Here is a 5,883-nt window from a genome sequence, read left to right on the forward strand (position 1 = left end):
GCACATCGGCTCACTCTGCCCCATGAACCCTAACACAACACAAACATAGCAGGACCACTGTCAGAAAACAAGAAAACACTTCAGAAATTCCCATGGAGAGCCAATACAACGATGGATGGGTTGAAAGAGTGCAGAGTGAACCCCACACTGCTAAGAAAGTTATTGCATTTTCCAGAAGGAACACTTGGCAATTTTCACAGCAGATGCTGTGATGTCTGTGGTTCTAACCAAGAATGAAAATTGCTCAACACAGACCTAGCCCCAGATGTCACTCTTGCTGCCAAAAGGAATTGACCCCTGGGACTCCTTTCATCAAGACAGAAGGAGATCAGGGAACCTGAAAGCAGAAAGTGGTTGGAGGGGAAGCCAAGCTGTGTTTCTAAGCAACTGCTTATTACCTGAGGGTTTTGATGTAAACCAGTCATTAAATCAATTTTGTAAGTTCAAACCATATTTCTTAATGAAATAGATGAGAGTAGGATAGAAACATGAGTGGATGCATTGTGTATCACAACGATGAAAATACTTTACCATGAACTCACTTTTGTTTCATTAGTATATGTATATATGTTTGTTAAGGAATCACAATGTAAAATGTGCTTCTTAGTGTGAATCATAATGAAAACTGTTGCAAAAAACTCCGTCCTGGCAAACAAAGAAAGAACAAAAGCCATTAGTAATTATTGGCAGACATTTTAGAAAATGTTTCCTTACAAACACCGCATATAAAGACAACGTATTTAAAGTAAATTTGAATGCCTGCGTCCTGCCTGGTCAAACTTTAATTTACTGTTAATTTTTTTTAAGCCATGTGTAAAACAGCAAGTGGGAAACTGATGTATAGTTCAAGGAGCTCTGATCAGCGCTCTGTGATGACCTAGAGAGGTGGGGTTGGGGGGAGGCTCGCTAGGGAGAAGGTCTATGTATACATACATATAGCTGATTCATGTTGTTGGACAGCAGAAATTAACACTACATTATAAAGCACTACACCCGTTTTTTTTTTAAGCACTTGAATTTTTAATACGGGGTCTAAAAGCTGGTGTTATTACTATCATTGTAGTCATGGCAATAATAATCATGTCTGGAATCACTGCACTGTTTTTTTCCAGAAAAAAAGAGAATGGAAAAGTATGGGATGGCTGAGATAAAGGAGGTGTGAGACATGCATACAGAACTCAATGCATGATCATTGTAATTTTAAGAGTAACTACAGAAAGGAAACTTAGCACTTGGACTCAGATAACAAATGTATCTGTGTGCAACAAAGCAAAGATCTTTGAGGATTACTATTTCATTAGTTAACACCATATATCTGTAGTGGTGAACTTCTACTCAAAATAAAAGTAGCTTGAAATTGGTTTTACCAATCTTTTTTAAGACTTTTTTTGCAATTGAACATTGAAATCCAGTTTTAATGAGCTTTTAATTACAAAAGCAATACATAAAAAACACTTTAGTTTTTAAATGCCAATGAATACAAGTGCGCAGTATGAAAACAAAGCCACCTTCAAATATCCCAATCCTGTCCCCCAAAATACACATCACACCTCCCTTCTCACTGGTAATAGCAGTTAACAAACTGAGAGCATTTTATAGACTTTTATCTATGCAACAACAAACATACATACACACACGTGTGTGTAATGGAGGAGCGTGTTTCTTAAATAAATAAGATTATTCTATGTGTATTGTTCTATGGATGGTTTTCTTCCTTTAACAGTTTGTCTCAGACATCATTCCAGGTCATTGTGTATAGACCAGAAGTTGCAAACTAGGAGCTCACAGTTCACAAATCTTTTTAAAAATTTTTATTTGTTTCATTAGACAAAGTTATCATTTTCCTTTTTTAATGAAAATATCTAGCAACATTGTCCAATAATAAGCAGGAGGCCCTCTGATGCAATGCACACTCTCAGTACACTACAAACTCCTATAACCCCCAGCCCCTCTTTCAGGCTGGCCCTTTAAATCTCCAAGTTTGCTACCCCCACTTAGATATATTCATATTGTTTTTTCAAAATGTGTGTTATATACAAGGATGTATTGTACAACACAGGGAATATAGCCAGTATTTTACAATAACTATAAAAGGAATATTGCCCCTAAAAACAGAATCACTGTGTCATACACCTATAACTTATGTAATGTTGTGTAAAAACTATACTTCAATTTTTAAAATATCAAAAAATAAAATAAGTCTTCATTATATCCCATAAGACAGACATACCATAATTTGTTTAACCATTTCCTTATTTATATCACATTTTGAATGTTCTAGTTTCATACTGCAGAGTAGAACTAAATCTCTCAGAATGAACTACTCCCTTTCTGTTTTTATTTTTTCCTAGAGTTTGTAAAGATCCCAAATCCATAACTGGTAATGCCTTACAAAACTTTTCAAAATACAAAGGATTGTTGTAAAAAGCCTGTTATCTATAACAGAAATGTCTTCCAAAACTTTCCAAAATACAAAGTGCTGTTCAATATTTTTCCCTTTGAAAAATGATATTGTAACTGAAAGACCAGAGATCCAGGAATTCAGAGAGAACAAGGACATTCTGAAAGATAAAGAAAACTCAAGCAGAAGCTCATTAAGATGGGTTCTATGTGCTATTTAGTTAAATCAAAGTTTTCCTCTTTTTGCAAAAATATGTCCCTGGCTGAAGAGGGACAAAGACCCACTGAATAATTAAGGTCTCCCTTAGTCTCTATTCTCATTCTCCTTTTTCTTTTTTTATACCCCTGGCTCAAAAAACTCTCTAAGAGCAGATAAAGTTCCCGTCACAGGGGTTTGCAAGTGCGAAAATGGGACAGCAACCCTGAAGTTCAAAATTTCTTCCTCCAAACGGATGCTGTTCATATGAATAAAGCTGACAGACTTCTAATAATCGGCTCCAAATCACAGCTACAGTTTAGTAACTATAGAACACACTGAGCCAAAAATCAAAGCTCTTTATCTGCAGGTTTGAGACTATCTATCTGCTGAATCTCTTCTATGTGTGCATGTATAAAGAATAGTCATCTTTGATTATTTTTAACAGGAAATAACTTTCAATAGAGAACAATCAGCATCTACAAGTCTTTATAGGATGCATCAAATATTGTTGAAACAAACTATTTTAAACTAAAATTGCATGTCTGTTTTGAAACAACAAATCCATTTTTTCTTTTTTTTTTAGTCCCTTTCTGCTTTTGTGAGCTATTAATGGTATTGTCCAGGTAAAGTCAAAAGTTTAGGCTTTACATAAAAGGCATCTTGCGCTCCTCACAGGAACTAAGAACAGACTGGTCAGATCACTTGGCCTCCACAACTGATTTAGAATGTAGCAGACTTGTTAAAAGAATTCTGGAAATGCTCACAGTTCCTTGCAATAGTCCTTTCCCCATCCTTTGAAGTTATACACAACCTAAAAGTCACCACATTATGCTAGATTTAAAGAAATCCTCAAAATATCTGCTCCTTTCCTATGGTTAGTATCAAACAGGTATCAATAAAGATTGTTTTAAAACAACAACCCCTATGATTTCAATAGTGGCAGAGAAAATCAGCCTCTAAAAATCAACATCTCAGAAGATGATGATGGGCTGGGGTCTATGGTGAAACACAGCAGAACTGGCAGAAATACCCAAGCCTTGCAGAACCTGTGCATCCTTGGTGCTCTGTGCTGACCTTCTGACCAACATACAAAGAGGCCCAAGATTGATAACCTCATCACTGAAAGATCATGCAAATGCTGGAGCCTGTATGCACCAAGTACTGTGATAGAGACTGAGGAAACTGGGTAATGTGTATATATACTTGGGGGCAAGACTGATGAAGATAGAATTCCACAGTATACATTGTAGCCAATGCCAAAATACAGTGATACGCAAGAGAGCATAAAGAAAGGACTAACTCTAATGAGGACCATTTTTTTTAAGTCTTTATTGAAGTTGTTACAATACTGCTTTTTTTGGCTGTAAGACATACCTGGAGTTGGTGGTGGACAGGGAGGCCTGGCGTGCTGCGATTGATGCAGTCGCAAGGAGTCGGACACGACTGAGCGACTGAACTGAACTAAACTGAACTGAACTGAACTGAACTGAAGACATGCCAGATCTTACCTCCCCAACCAGGGATGATACCGACACCCCTGCATTGGAAGGTGAAGTCTTAACCGCTGAACTGCTGGGGAAGTCCTTGGCTTTACCGATCTTTAATTTTGACTGCAGATGTCTTATATGTGCAGATTTAATGTTTTTAAACCCTCAACTTGGACTGCATCATTAAAAATATTTATACATAATGTTGAAGAGTATACATTAAATATTCTCCCACAGTAAAGGTTGAATTATTACTGTTCCATCCATCTGTGGTTGAAAGCTGACTACCTATTTACTTTGCATCCTATACACCTAAACTTTTTAGTGAGCTATGAAATAAAACATTTTTAAACAGGAAGGAAAAAAGGAAAAGTGAGAGAATAAAAGAAAGGAGGGAGGGAGGAAAATAGAAAGAAAAAGAAACCATAAGCGGTTACAGACTAGGAACTGATTACTTGTCCCAACTTCCCTGAAAGGGCTCTACTACTAGATAATGGCAACTTGGCTCAAAAATGGCACGTGTCAGAAACTGTTTGAAGCATAAGAAAAAATCAGAACAAGAAAGAAAGAAATAATCAAAAACAGATTTGAGTATATTGGCTAGACGCTGGGGTAGTGGGTTTAACATTTTCTTAGGCATTGGTATTTGGGATCACACTGCAATGGAAAAGTTGTGCTTAAATCAACTACATAAAGTTCTCACCCATCAGTGAGCATCCAGGCATTCTCCACTAGACTTTTCTATCATCTCCTTGGTTAAAAATATCCCTCATTCTACCCCAAACTCCCCTCCCATCCAGGCTGCCACATATCACTGCATATATGTATGGTTGAGTCCCTTCGCTGTTCTCCTGAAACTATCACAGCAATGTTAATCGGCTCTACCACAATACAAAATAGAATGTTTTTTTTAAATTCCCTCCAAATATAGCCATAGTTAGAGAGCTAAAATGAAGAGATCCTTTCTAACTCTTGCAGTCAAAATCCAGATATCAGGGTAGACCAAAGAAGCATTGAGGCCGTTATAGAAACTCTCCCTAGCCAGGCATATTTCTACATCGATATGCTCCTCGAGTTTCACATGCATGAAAACACAAGCAAATTTAATTTTCCACCTTTTGTAGGTCAGAAAATTCAACCAAAGTCAGGAAAATAAGTACTACACCTGTTTTATCACCATCATCTCAGAAGTCATGTTGAATCATTCACACATCTTCCAAAGTGAAGTTTTGAAGTTCTAGAACTTTATGCAGCTCCCAAAACATTTCTTAATATCAGTCTGCCTTTATGTTCCATCTAATCATAATTTGAATGAATTGGGTTATCACTTTGCAGAAGAGACCTGAATTCACACAGATAAGGCCCATAATAAATCACCTTAGATTTTCATGTAAATTAAAACATCTGCACCTACGGGCATCCTTCTAGGCAAGAAATTTTCTCTTAGCTGTGTTCTATACTTTCAAACTATTTAAAAATTAAGCCATCAGTTTTGTCCTATCTTCTTATTTTCCAATAGATTTTGTGTGTCTACATGAAGCCAAAATGACTGAAATTCTGAGCCCTCAAAAAAGACTTTACAAAGCTTTCATCTACAGATAACCTATAAACACACACTTTTTTCAGAAGTGGGTCGGATTTCTACACAATTAGAAAATTCAATTTAAAAAATGAGGATAAGGCAATTTAGCTTCATACAAAAAAACTTAACTACGCTAACTTTTTCAGCTTGATTTTTATAGTATCTTATTGATGGAAGTTTTGTCTAATATTGATCATCCTCTTTGTATCTCACTA

Source organism: Odocoileus virginianus, chromosome 19 (genome assembly GCF_023699985.2).
Source record: "Odocoileus virginianus isolate 20LAN1187 ecotype Illinois chromosome 19, Ovbor_1.2, whole genome shotgun sequence".
NCBI lineage: Eukaryota > Metazoa > Chordata > Mammalia > Artiodactyla > Cervidae > Odocoileus > Odocoileus virginianus.